Source organism: Trichomycterus rosablanca, chromosome 19 (genome assembly GCF_030014385.1).
Source record: "Trichomycterus rosablanca isolate fTriRos1 chromosome 19, fTriRos1.hap1, whole genome shotgun sequence".
Taxonomy (NCBI): domain Eukaryota; kingdom Metazoa; phylum Chordata; class Actinopteri; order Siluriformes; family Trichomycteridae; genus Trichomycterus; species Trichomycterus rosablanca.
The window spans coordinates 8,480,934-8,495,945 of record NC_086006.1 but is presented as its reverse complement, the minus strand read 5'-3'; the positions used below and the strand labels follow the sequence as shown (position 1 = coordinate 8,495,945).

At 38.7% G+C, this 15,012-nt stretch overlaps 1 long non-coding RNA gene across 1 annotated transcript; it reads left to right on the top strand.

Moving 5' to 3' along the window:
* Positions 1–2,042: 2,042 nt before the first annotated feature.
* Positions 2,043–4,034, top strand: LOC134333966 (uncharacterized). Its single transcript, XR_010015431.1, has 4 exons — positions 2,043–2,095; positions 2,882–2,924; positions 3,220–3,263; positions 3,430–4,034. It is a non-coding gene; the product is annotated as an uncharacterized LOC134333966 (long non-coding RNA).
* The last annotated feature ends 10,978 nt before the right edge of the window (positions 4,035–15,012 follow it).

The window sequence follows — 15,012 nt, the reverse complement described above, 5'->3', positions numbered from 1 at the left end:
GACGAAAGAGATGGAGGCGAAGACGAGAGGGGGGTTAAGAGGATAGTTAAGATTAAAAAGAGAACTGCAGAAATACACTGCCTGCTTTTATAAGCCCAGTTATTGAGGGGAAAAATGTCTCGGGGTGAGAGAAGCCAGTCAAACATGGCTCGTCCCATTATAGACGTAGTGATTTCTGACACCGCGTAGGACAGGCCAAGTGTTTAATTAAACAAAACCAAAGGGCACAAATAGAAAATGGTAAATAGTGTTTACAAAAAGCGGGAATCCAGAGGGCACTTTACTAATGCTGTTCTTATTTATAGTAATAGCACTTTAAGTCATTGACAAGTTATTGAGGTATTAATGCAGTACTCAGTATGAATATCAGCCCTTGACATATTATGTCATATCTGTCTTAAATATCTGATACAGCATATCCTCACTTCTGCTAGAGAGAGTTCTTTCAAAATACTGTACTGTGACAGCTAGTGTTGATGATTGCTTTTCTACAGTAGATTCAGTGGCCAAACATTCATGACACACAACAACATATAGGACACAGTGACAATTTAAATTATACCTCGGAACCTCGATTTAACGGACTAAAAGGGGGGAGCACTGGTCCGTAAAATGCGATTGTCCGAAACAGCGAGGTTGTTTCCGGGGGTGCGAAAATATACAAAAGAGCAGCACTAAGGTTCACAAAAGTGCTAAGCATGCACATATGATAAACAGTAAAATAAACAATGTAAATAGATATGTGAATAATTATTAATTAGACACTTCCCTTGTCTTTAAAAGCCATAACTAAGCACTAGAACTTTAGGCATTAAACACAGAGAAAAAGGCGAGAACAAAGCGAGACTCCAGGCAAAATAAAGCCTTATGTAAAAATTACTTATGAAAACAAAGAGATGTGTGCTGGCTAGCGGACAATTACTGAACCACTGGTCTTGGTACGCTTCTCATGGGAGTTTTAAACAATCAGAGCAGACATTAAGTTCTCCAGATTTTGTCCATTAAATCCAAAATCTGTTGGCGGTTCCACTGTATTCCACTATATTTATCTCTGCTGATTTATGCACTTTCAAAGTATAACATACCCTGCCTATTATGCATACACTGTAAAAAATAAACATTTTTTTACAGGTTTTCCCAGTACATTTTTACAGTTTTTCCCTGTATTTATAAAAGACAGAATTTTTTTGTAAAATTACAAGAATAAACTGTATATTGAAAAGTGTCATGTGATTTACCATAAAAAATCTGTATAAATGAAATACATAAAAAATCAGTTTTTTAACAGTTTTTAGATGACACTTTTAACAAAACTAACTGTAAAAATAAAGTAATCTTCATTGACAAAAATAGCAGAATCTTCTGTAATTTTCAAAAAAAAAACTTTTGTTATACCGATATATCACTGTCAAATAAATAAAAATACTGTTAATAATGCATTTAAAAATGTACAATTGCAAAAAAAATATGTGAGCAAAGAAAGAAATATTTAGTAATTTTGCATTTCTTAACCACTACTTTATATACATAAATTGGAAAAACAAAGGTATTGCCTACCTTATTAGACAGGCAACAATACAATTTAAACAGATTTAAACTTTTACTTTATTTATGCATTTGTATTAATTTAAAGATTGAATTGTTAAATAAGTGCATTTATACAAACTGTGTAAAACCAAAGTCAAATTTAAAACGTTATTAACTTTGATTTATTCTCACATTTATAATATTTAAATCAAGCATAATTTACCCATCCCCACATTCACAGAAAAATGTATTACAGTTCATCTGTGTAACATGTTGGGTGCACATTCCAACCAGAGCACCACAGATATAAAATGATGCTCTAATTTACCAGTTACACACTTTTGAGTGCCTGTTGGTTTTGCATAAAGAATATATGCTGGTGTGACACCAATCAATTACATTTTAGATTTAAACATGACTGCATTGTGTTTATTAGTTAACTTAACTTAGTTGCTTTATTTGCCTGGAACTACTTAATGCAATAAGTTTATCAGGTGAAACCGGATATGACGCACCGGGGATTACGCAATACATCGTGAAGGCACATTGTGTTTCAATGGCATCTCAGGTAATGTGAAGCTTTACAAAATCTTTTTCCATATGTCTAATTGCATGCTAATCATGATGTTTATCTTATTATATTGTTTAATATAGCTCTTTAGTTGAATAATATTAAAGTTTTATTGCTGTACATGCTTTATTTGTTTAAAAATGCTAACGCTAATTCGCGCGTGCTAATGCTAACGCCGGACCTGCTTATAGTGATTTATTTATTAACATCTTTCCAGGGATTCTGTGAATCATATTAAAGTCTTGAGGCAGATTTTAATAGATTGCCGTTGGCTGACTGTATATTAAGTCCGGCTGCGCTGTGTGTGATAACGTTGCACTGCCTTGGTGCTAGCTAGTGCTAAGCTAGTCAAGTTCAACAGCCAGTATTCTCAACTTGTGGCAGTAAGATTCTTTCCCGAAAGGTAAAAATGGCTTAAATTACTTAATGCAGAAATATATTAGAAGAAGGTAGAAAATAAAAAGATGTGTAATATTTGCTGTGCCAGTGCATTAAAAAACATGGACACACAACCTAGCTAGCTAGCTAAGATGTGAGCAGGCAGCTCGAGCCTGAGGGGAACTTCATGCTTTATGTTTGGCGCTCAGGTTCTGCACAAACTTAAAAACAAAGTGATTCTGTAACGTTAGTATCATTACAAACCTGAGTTTTGTGACTGTTATCCTGGAAAGCACACACATGTAAACAGTGTTGGATAATCAGTTAATTTGTAATGTTACTATAGAAATAATATTTTAGTTATTTACAATTAAATAATTGATGTCTTGTATCTTCTGTTTACAGATGGTTGGAAATGTGTAGTTGCAGTTGGACTGACCTTTTACTGGTAATTTTTTTTCTACATTTTATGCTAAATTGAAGAATATTGAGCTACTTTTGACTGAACACTGAGTTAAGTTTAGATTAAGTGAAGAAGAAAAAATGTGGAAATTCTTATTATTTATTCTGTTTGGTTCTTTTACTTACTTTTTAGTTTTATGTATTTTATGTCTATTTTCTTTTTTAAGCTGGTAATTTCTTTATAAATATTTGTCTTGCTGATTTTGATTTCCTTTAGTTTTCTTTAGTAGTTTTTTATTTATATATCATTTTAATAGTATCCAATTTCATCTACAATTTAGGATTCCTCCAATCACGCAATACCATCAGCGCTAGGAGGGTGAAGGTAAGCACAAGTTTCCTCTGAGTTGTTACAGCAACCACCCCATCTTTTTGGGCCAATGTACGTCTGAGTTAAAATAAAGGTTAAAGTGAGATATGTTAAGTCCTAAATGGAAATTTGTGTACTGTTAAGTTTAAGAAAGTGATTTTCCCCCTCTGTTCCATTGTAGGATGGTGATATGGCTGCAACTGAACGAGTGATCGGGAGACTGTTCTTGGGATCTATGTGACTAGAGTTGAGGGAGCTGAAGCCATGGACCCCCTTGCCAATACTGGAGTGGTATTAGACGGTGGTGTGGTTCTAGAAGACCTGGGCAGTGTGTTCCTTGCCTTTGCAGTTCGGGCTGATTTATGCCTTATATATTTATAACCTTATGATTTAGTACTTGAGTTACCCTCCTACATTCAGATACACTTTTGATGCACTCCAAAAACTGTTTCTGGAACTAGATGCTAACAAACTGTCTCATAAAGCTCAATTACTAAATACCAAGCTATTCAGTGAGATGTAGTCCATACTGAGTATTACACTTGTGACGTACTGTTTATCGAATCCAACTGTGGTTGCACTTTCTGAAAACTTTAATGTTGGCACTGACTTGTACATAATTCAGATTTGTTCAGAAGTGTTTCATGCTCATGTTTTGCAGACATTTCACTTAACTGTGTGCTGCTTTGTTAAACATTTTCCATTTAAATGAATTCTGATTGCACTTATTGTATGCTGTATTGTGTTAGACATCTGATTTTTACACTGATCAGCCATAACATTAAAACCTCCTTGTTTCTACACTTACTGTTTATTTGTGTGAAAATTATTTGGGTCAAAAATAGCTGAACTGTGGTGGATTTTGATCCATTTTGAAGCTGAAATTAACAAAAGCTATTTGTATACTGCATTTATAAAGTTCTATATATGTTCTAAAGTTCTATGTAACATGTAACAGCTGCAAAATTTCACAGTAACTATTATGCAGACAAATCTTAACCTACTCCAAATTTTTGTATTTTGTATATTTTTTTAAATGAAGAATAACAATTTAAAAATACAGTTAACTTATGTTTTAGAGAAAGAAAATGCTTTTATTTTGACAGTTTATTAATGTATTTAGATAATAAAAAAAGACAATTTAACAGATATTTTTTGCAATACCTCTGACAGTTCATTTAAAATTGGGCTTTTGCTAAGTAAAATTACATGGGTTTTTTTTGTTTTATATGCAAATATTTTGTGAAAACAGTAGTAATTATCTGTACTTAAACTTTTGTTTATCATTTATAAAGATAAATATTCTGTTTTTTTAGAGGTGTATGACACTTCTAACAATTAATATATGTTGAAAGTAGAAGATTTCATGAAATTATAGGACAATTTCCTGTAAAATTACAGTGATAGATGTTAATTATGGTAAATATAATTACCGTTTTTTTACAGTTTATCTCTGTTTTAAATTTTACAGTTTTTTCCTGTTTTTTTACAGACATTCTCTGGCGCCCCTGCTGCCAGAAAAATACCGTTTTTTTACGCTTTTTTTTTTTTACAGTGTATATAATAGATATCTTATTTAGAGGTGGGAAAGTGCTGTACTGATGTACAGGAACAGACACTGCTATAAACTACCGCTGTTGCTTCCTTTCGTAGTGAAACTAAGTGAGCAAGTTACAATCCAAGTCCACAGAGTGTTAAAAAAACAGCTATCCAGATTGTGACAGTTTGGAGGTGTAGCAATACCTGCAAGAAGAATTCCTTTATTTGTCATATACAGTGTATCACAAAAGTGAGTACACCCCTCACATTTCTGCAAATATTTCATTATATCTTTTCATGGGACAACACTATAGACATGAAACTTGGATATAACTTAGAGTAGTCAGTGTACAGCTTGTATAGCAGTGTAGATTTACTGTCTTCTGAAAATAACTCAACACACAGCCATTAATGTCTAAATAGCTGGCAACATAAGTGAGTACACCCCACAGTGAACATGTCCAAATTGTGCCCAAATGTGTCGTTATCCCTCCCTGGTGTCATGTGTCAAGGTCCCAGGTGTAAATGGGGAGCAGGGCTGTTAAATTTGGTGTTTTGGGTACAATTCTCTCATACTGGCCACTGGATATTCAACATGGCACCTCATGGCAAAGAACTCTCTGAGGATGTGAGAAATAGAATTGTTGCTCTCCACAAAGATGGCCTAAGCTATAAGAAGATTGCTAACACCCTGAAACTGAGCTACAGCATGGTGGCCAAGGTCATACAGCGGTTTTCCAGGACAGGTTCAGGACAGGTTCCACTCGGAACAGGCTTCGCCAGGGTCGACCAAAGAAGTTGAGTCCACGTGTTCGGCGTCATATCCAGAGGTTGGCTTTAAAAGATAGACACATGAGTGCTGCCAGCATTGCTGCAGAGGTTGAAGACGTGGGAGGTCAGCCTGTCAGTGCTCAGACCATACGCCGCACACTGCATCAACTCGGTCTGCATGGTCGTCATCCCAGAAGGAAGCTGACGCACAAGAAAGCCCGCAAACAGTTTGCTGAAGACGAGCAGTCCAAGAACATGGATTACTGGAATGCCCTGTGGTCTGACGAGACCAAGATAAACTTGTTTGGCTCAGATGGTGTCCAGCATGTGTGGCGGCGCCCTGGTGAGAAGTACCAAGACAACTGTATCTTGCCTACAGTCAAGCATGGTGGTGGTAGCATCATGGTCTTGGGCTGCATGAGTGTTGCTGGCACTGGGGAGCTGCAGTTCATTGAGGGATACATGAATTCCAACATGTACTGTGACATTCTGAAACAGAGCATGATCCCCTCCCTTCGAAAACTGGGCCTCATGGCAGTTTTCCAACAGGATAACGACCCCAAACACAACCTCCAAGATGACAACTGCCTTGCTGAGGAAGCTGAAGGTAAAGGTGATGGACTAAACCCAATTGAGCACCTGTGGCGCATCCTCAAGTGGAAGGTGAAGGAGTTCAAGGTGTCTAACATCCACCAGCTCCGTGATGTCATCATGGAGGAGTGGAAGAGGATTCCAGTAGCAACCTGTGCAGCTCTGGTGAATTCCATGCCCAGGAGGGTTAAGGCAGTGCTGGATAATAATGGTGGTCACACAAAATATTGACACTTTGGGCACAATTTGGACATGTTCACTGTGGGGTGTACTCACTTATGTTGCCAGCCATTTAGACATTAATGGCTGTGTGTTGAGTTATTTTCAGAAGACAGTAAATCTACACTGCTATACAAGCTGTACACTGACTACTCTAAGTTATATCCAAGTTTTATTTCTATAGTGTTGTCCCATGAAAAGATATAATAAAATATTTGCAGAAATGTGAGGGGTGTACTCACTTTTGTGATACACTGTACATATACACAAGTACAGTGTAACGAAATTCTTTTTCTGCATATTGCTTAAATAGTCAGCCATTGTACGATGCCCCTGAAGCAGACAGGGTTAAGAGCCTTGCTCAAGGGTCCGACAGTGGCTGCATAGTAAAGCCTGGATTCGAACTGATGATCTTCCCATTGATAGCCCAAAGCTCTACCCACTAGGCTACCACTGTCTCTAATAAATAGCTTTTAGTAGCTCTAATGTGATTTCTACTCTTCGTAACAAAGCATTGTTTTATTTCCTAAATATAAAAAAAAAAAATACTTAATTTTCTTTTAAGCTTAAGGCTTGGGTTCACCTCTAACTGAGACATCAAGTCTACAAAGTAACTTCAGATACTGACTGGTGTACGCATTTTGTAAACAATTGATCATTATGACATAGTCGTTATTGTTAAATAACGGTTTAAAGTCGCTCAGGTGGCGCAGCTGTAAAATACGCTAGCACACCAGAGCTGGGATTTCGAATACATCGTATCGAATCTCAGCTCTGCCATCCAGCTGGGCGGCTACATGAACAACAATTGGCTGTTCACAGGGTGGGATAAGCCAGACCAGGGCTCCTCATAACTGGTGCAATTACAACCTCTGCTGGCTGATTGATGGCACCTGCGCAGAGTTATAATGCTGAGGAATAATGCTGATCAGGGCGTGTCTCTCCGTACACAAAGCTGATCTGCATATGACCTCGCCTCGTGCAGGTGAAAAGATGCAGTCGGTGTTGGAAGGAGCGTGTGTCAGTTGCGAAGCTCCTCAGTCAGCAGTGAAGGGTTGTATCGGTAGAGGTGAAGCGTAACACAATCAGGGTAATTGAATACGACTAGATTCGGGGAGAAAAAGGGAAAAAAATTATAAAGATTTTAAATATAAATCAATTTTAAAGGAGCTTTTACCTCTTGAAAAGCAACATAACCATTATTTAACAGAACACTGCTGTAAAACCATTACAAACATACACCAGTAATCCCAGCAAGGGTGGCAGCTGCACACAGGTTTAATTCTCTGATTAAACCATGCATTTTTTAGCCACTACAATTCAAAAGAATGACCCCCAACCACTTCTTCCGGGAGTTGAATATTTTCTAAGCATGAATTCTTGAAGGGAATATTCACACACATGAACATCACTTCTAACGCTTAATGTCTGCCTGTCTCCTTCTCCTACTAGTCCTCTCTATTGTTTGCTGGACAACAGCTGCTTGTTGATGACATCATGCTGGCTTCCAGCTGCATTAGTGGGGTGAAGGAACAGATGCTGGGCTTTTTGAGAATCAAAAATTTCTCCCCACCTCCTCTTGAAGGGGTTAGAAAGTTGTTGACATCTGCTTTCAACATTCTCCTGATAATAAAGGCAACACTACAGCCACTGGAGAAAAAAAAACACCAGCAGTGTTACATGGATGAAATTCCTACTAACGTTAAATTTGGCGTTATTATAGCATCAGTGTTGCTTTTCAGGGTGGCATTGTTGCTTCACAGTAAGAAGGTCCTGGGTTTGATTCCCAGGTAAAGCTGAACTTATACGAATCTGTATAAGTTCTGTCTGCCAAGGCAGCAGAAAACAGGCACTTAAAAAAGCCACATTGATATAATGTGCTTAATACAGTGTGGGGAAACAACAATTTATGTTTTAGTAATGAAAACAGGGAGGAAAAAATTACTTAGATACCATCAATAAAGTAATAACGTGAGGCGTTCAGCGGCAAAAACACACTAGCACACCAGAGCTGGGATTTCGAACACGCTGTTTCGAATCTTAGCTCTGCCATTCATCTGGGCTGGGTGCCTACATGAACAACGTTTGGCTGTTGTTCATACAGGGTGGGAGCCGGAGCAGGGACCTCATAACTGATGCAATTACGGCCTCTACTGGCTGATTGTCAAGGAATAATGCGTTGATCAGAGTGTGGCTCTCCGTACACAAAACTGATTTGTATATAAAGCACACGTGTCGGAGGGGGTGTGTGTCAGTTGCGGTGCTCCTCAGTCAGCAGTGGAGGGTAGTTTTGGTAAGGGGAAGCGTAATGCAATCAGGGTGATTGGATATGACTAGATTAGGTAGTAAAATGGGGGTGGGGGATTGCAGAAAAATTAATGAATAAATAAAAAAGTAATTAATAACGTTATTTTTTTAGTAAGAATTGTAAATGATTAATATGTAAAATTAATATACGGAAGTTTCCCGTTAATAATTTAGGTAGAACTTGTCTTTATGACTAAAAGAAGTCATTAAAAGGCCTCAGGATTACCACACTGGGACCTGCGTTCGAGTTTTAGAGGTGCCACTGGCCTGTTAGGGTCCTGTATAGACATAATTGGCCATGCCTGCGAAAGAAAGGTGAGGGTGGTGGCACGAGTGGTAGAGAAATACAAAAAGTATAGAGTGTTTCAGTGTGCTAGTGTCGTGGATGGTGAAATGGCAATAGTGACTGGTGACCGCGGTGTTGGAGGAATGGCTATATTATGTGGAATAACTATATTAAGCGATAAAGGGGGAAAGAAGTAATTGATGCAAATGTCCTTGCCTAATTTTTTTTAAGCTATAACTATTTACGTACTGGCGACAGGGTGGGGTCACTCCACCACTCTACTGTAAATAACCACTTAAAAAAAGTTTCAAGTGGTAGAAAATCCCCAGGCAGAATTGGACTCAAGGTTGGAGCTTTTGGATGCAGCTGTTGATAAAGGCACTTTGTGAGGACACGTGGGACAAAAATATTAAACAGGCCTGGGCAATCTCCCCTATTTCTCATTACACAACTTTCCTCAAGCTGGCACAACATCTTAACCTCCTATTCCTCACACATCTGTCTGGGCCCATTGAGCTGTCTCTGGCCTTAAGAATGGGGGAGGAAGGAATCTCAGCTGTTGTAGTTGTCAGGACCCTGGGAAAGTGATCTCTCTCTCTCTCTTCTCCCTCTGTGGCCTTATAATGATGGCATACACCCCAACCCCCCCCCCCCCCATCCACTAACTGGTGCCCCTTAATACCAGAGGTCTACCCGAAGGCCTAGTCTACACTAGAGTTAATCAGTTTTTAAATCGTTTTGTGTTATGGCTACACTAGTGTTTTAGTGCATCTGAAAGTTACTTTACATAATAAAGTGTGAAAAGTATGCTGGGTATGGATGTCTTAGCCATTACGTACACTATATAGCCAAAAGTTTGTGAACACCCATCCTAATTATTTAGATATTAAATCCAGCCACACTTGTGTAACAGGTGTATAATAAAATCAGTTATATGAAACAAACGATATGCTTCCAACGCCGTGGCAAGGGTTTGGGAAACCACTCCTACCTATGAGCCATCATACCACTTCTAGAGGCAGCTCCCCTATCCAAAATGGTTACTCTTAGACAACCAAGGGGGCACCGCAACACTGGCTAAGTTCCTCAGAAAAAGGTCAAAGAAAACAAAGGTTACCAGGCTTGCAAAGCATACAGGTGTGACTGAGGCACAGAAACCATACAACGCAAATCCAATGAGCCCTCAAGCAAAAGCACAACGAGACAGTTATTTTAAAGGGCTTCCCCTGCTGCAGTGCATTACAGCTGATTTAAGTAAACCCCCCAGACAGTCATCTGCACATCCATGCTCCCTGCTGGGCATTAGTGGCAAGGCAGATGGGCATGATTCTGCGATTCTGCCAATCTCCATAGCAGCTGAATATAATGTAAATGTGAGTAGAGACTATGTCACAGAGACTGAGACTGTCAGAGACAGTAGATGGGCAGAGACAAGGTAGATGGGCATGATTCTGTGATCCAAGCCCCCTGCCAATCCCCACAGAAGCTGAATATAATGTAAATGTGAGTAGCAACTATGTCTAAGAAAATACTCCTATACATTAAATCCCCATACATTTATATCCTCCAGAATACCAGAATGTATTGAAAATGACCACATCCTCCTGCTTAACCAAATTAGCAAACTATAGCTCCATCCCAAACAGCATGCAACTGTACTAAATATTATATTAAATTTGTGACTAGCTATAGTCTTGTTTTACTGTAGTGTACGTTATGCAAGCAGACACAGGCATTGCCTTTAGAGACTGAAGAATAGTCAACATTAGTATAGCCACAAACAAAACCAATATGGATTTTCCAGATCCAATGAGCCAAGCAAAAGCACAAGACTGTTATTTTAAAGAACTCTCCCTGCTGCAGTGCAAGAAATGATACGTAGAGACTGTCTGATTCAATAAAACACCCCAGACAGTCATCTGCACCTCTACACTCCCTGCTGAGCATTAGTGGCAAGGTAGATGGGCATGATTCTACGATAAGAGCTGCCTGCCAATCTCCGCACCAGCTAAATGTAATGTAATATGTCTAAGAAAATACTCCTTAATCTCTATACATTTTTATTCTCATTACAAATACCAGAATGGATTAATAATGGCCACCTCCTCCTGCTTAACCAGATTAGCAACCATTAGCTCTGTCCCAAACAGCATGTAATTGTACTAAATATTATATTAAAATTGTGACTAGCCATTGTGTTTACAGTCATGTTTTACTATGTGGTACACATCATAGAAGCAGACACAGACATTGCCTTTAAAGACTGAAGAATAGCCAACATTAGTATAGCCAAACAAAAACACCATCTCTACAGGGAACACACATTTTAATGCACATTTTAATAAATGTATTTGCTGAATATTACATACTAGAAGTCATAAAATATGATACTTAACTAAAAATAAACAATAAGTGTTATTGTAATACATTAAACAGTGCTATAGGATGTTCCCTGTAAATAGGTTGCTAACCAATTTACACTGAGAATATCAACAAATCCTAATAACCATAATTTAAATAATATAAGCTTTATAGTTACCAGTGTGGTATCCACTGTATCTTCTATATGCAGTAGCACAGCGTAACCTAAGCATAGCAGCCTTTAAGCAGCTTCCTCATCGTCTGATCATGATTTGCTCGTCTGAAGTGACGGACTCAAATCATGTCACTCATTTATTGACTCAAGTGCTGAAACTCTACCGGCTCAGGATCGATTCTGGGACACACCAATCTGCTTAATCTTGCCGTGTGAATAATTAAACCTGTTAAAAATGGCATGGAACATGTTGCTCACACCTTTCAGTGGTTGCGTCTGTAAATTCAGATTCATGCCGGATTGTATTACTCTACTTTTGGAATGTTGCCTATTTGTAAGAGCCCAACACACCCTTGGTAGCAGGGTAACCATGGAGGTATTGTTAAAACAGAAAAGACTGGCTTGAAAAAGTCCTAATTTATTATTCACTAGGACATTGTTCCTCAGAAACTGCATGTCCTGGGTTTCACCATCACTGCCATGGTAAAATGACATGTCATAGTGTTGCAAGTCTGAGAACATGGAGCTCTCGAGAACATCCGAGTTTCTGAGTGGGAAGTTTTCTAATTTGAGCCAGTAAACTATTGTAAGCTCTACATATTTAATTACATAATACCTCATTGGCTGATACCATTATGTGACAAAAAACTGCCTTTATAATGCTTTACAGACCTCCAAAAACATAGCTATAACACAGTATAACTAACACAATTGCAAAATATTGCTTGATTGCTGTTTGTTTTTGTAAGTTTATTGGAAAACATGCCTTTTGGTACCATAATGCCAAAGCACACTTGTAAGTAAATTTGAATTAAAGCATCTACAGTGGTCAGTGAGACAGTGGTAGCCTAGTGGGTAGAGCTTTGGGCTATTAACTGAAAAGTTGAGAGTTTGAATCTCAGCTCTGCCATGCAGCCGCTGTTGGGCCCTTGAGCAAGACCTAAAACCCTCTCTGCTCCAGGGGTGCCATACGATGGCTGACCCTGCGCTCTGACCCCAGTGTTGTACTGTACGTCTGTATATGTATACATGACAAATACATGCATTCTATTCTATCTACTAAATGCAGTATTCTATCTACTGTAATGTCAGTAACATTTGCTATTTTGTTAGCTACACCTTACATACTGAAGTTATTGATTGTAGCTTATCACCTGCTTTGTACTCTTCATCCCCCCCCCAATCCTGTACCTCATTTATCAATGTAAATGGACACTCATAGGACCCTCACTGTCTGGATGTTGTTTGGGTGGTGGAGCATTCTCAGCACTGCAGTGACACAATATAGCATGGTAATGACTTGTTAGTGGGGGTTGTTTTGACGTAAGTGCATTGGGTACAGCAGTGTTGTTGGGATTTTGTCTAACCTTACTGCCATCTTTATTAGGAACAGTGTCAGCACAGGTTGAAGGTTTACATTTCTTTGTTCATGTATGCTTAGTAATCTTTCTTTATTCTTTTGGATGTTGGCTTGGTTTTGTCATTAGAACTCAATTCTCCTTCCAAAATTGGCACTTAGGTTTAAAAAAACAACATATATGATACGTTTATACGAGTACACACTACCATGGAGAACATAGGGTTAACAAAGTGACCAGAGTTAGTAACTAAACCCACAAATGTCATCAGTATGATCGGTGTAACTTTGAAAATAATCAATACATTTTCATACCACTAGGTGTTCCTAATAAAGTGCTCAATGTAGCTTTTGTCAGTATCTAGCAAGTCTATCTTTTCAAATAATTTGACTCTACTTGAAACTACTTCTTATTTACAACTATTTTGGTTTAGTTGAGTGGCACTTCAAAGGAACTCAAATCCGGCCAATAAGACAAGAGTTTAAAGAGTTACAAGAGTCTCGGTTACAACATGGCTAATGGGGATTACAAGACACAAGGGACCCCCTTATGACAAACTTCAGTGGCTAACAAAGCAGATCTCTGAGGAGAGCAGAGCATCATTGCTGTATTCTTTGGCCGATGCTTCATGCGTACGCTAAGTCACATGGAGTGGTCCAGCGCACAATGCGTCTCTGTAGCCTGAAGGCAGCTACATTCATGACTCGTGAGCCATCAATGCCATTTAACAAAGATTTCTCACAGTGGCGAAGGCTCGCTGGCAGAACACAGCCACCTTTTATTACCGTCGTTATTAATGACTCGCAGTGGCTCACCTTTGAAAAGGAGCCTGTCTCCTTATGAAGGAATTACAGAGGCAAAATGACAGCCCCCCAAAAAGCTTAATTAATAACAAAGTGGGTCCTTGGACAACATGACAAACAGGGCAGAACATTACGTTTGGCATCATATGAATTAATCAGTGAACCTATCTGACGTGTTAGAACAACAAAACTGATTCATGTTGGCTGCCTGAGCGGCTTGATGGGACTAAAATTAGAAGCTGCTTGAGGCCACAACAGCATGCTAATGGGTAAACAATACAAGCTAGCATGCACCAGGGGCAAATGGGGGAAACACATCAAACTATTTGTTTGCTTTTTCTGATAATTTGTAATACACAGATGAATCTCAGCTCTGCTACTGATCGGCTGGGCACCCCCTAGCAGGCACAATTGGCAGTGCCTGCAGTAGACAAAATTGGTCACTAGTCTGCTGGGTGGCTAAAGACTGGTCTAAAAAGAAAGGGGGTCTTCGACGCTGTGTAAGGACCCTGGTTAGTAGCCTGAGGTACCTGTTCAGAAATGGACGAATGTGGAGATCAGTGCATGACTCTCCATGTGCAAGACTGGTGTGAATTCACCAAAGTATGGGTGAATAAGAAGAATAATTTTTCTCTGTTTTAACCATTCCACTGTGGCTTTGGTAGTGTGCTTTGGGTCGTTCTACCTTTCCTTTTTATGTTAATGAAAAGCAGGTTTAATCCGATATTTCTCTGTATAGTGCTTTATTTAGTCGTGACTAGATTGCCCACCCTAGGAACATGATGCTCCCACCATCACATTTCACAGTAAGGATACCTTGTTAGATTTTTGCCTTGTATGTCACTTTCTAAAAACTCTACTAATTAACTTTATACATATACTGTATATTTTAGTAATGACTCTTTGTTGTTTCAATGTTGGTGTTTTGAATGCTACTATGACTTTTTGATTTGTTCTGTTGACACTTTATACCATTATTGAGTTTATTGACCATTACTGGACATTGGTAGCCTTCCATTGGGACAATGTGAGCCTAGTGGGTCAAGCTTTGGGCTATCAATTGAAAGACTGCCGGTTCAAATCCATGCTCTGCTATGCAGCCACTGTTGGGTCCTTGAGTAAGACCCTTAACCCAGTCTTCTTCAGGGTAGCCATACAGTGGCTGACCATGTGCTCTGACCCCATCTGTATATGTATATATGACAAATAAAGGTGTTCTTCTTCTATTGACACATTCTACCATTATTTTTAAAAGAAGCTAATCTACATTTCTCACAGTTGATTCCGTAATTGCTTGCTGGGGCTGTTATTGGTGCAAAGGGAAAGAGAGAGGAATCTATATTAATACACATGG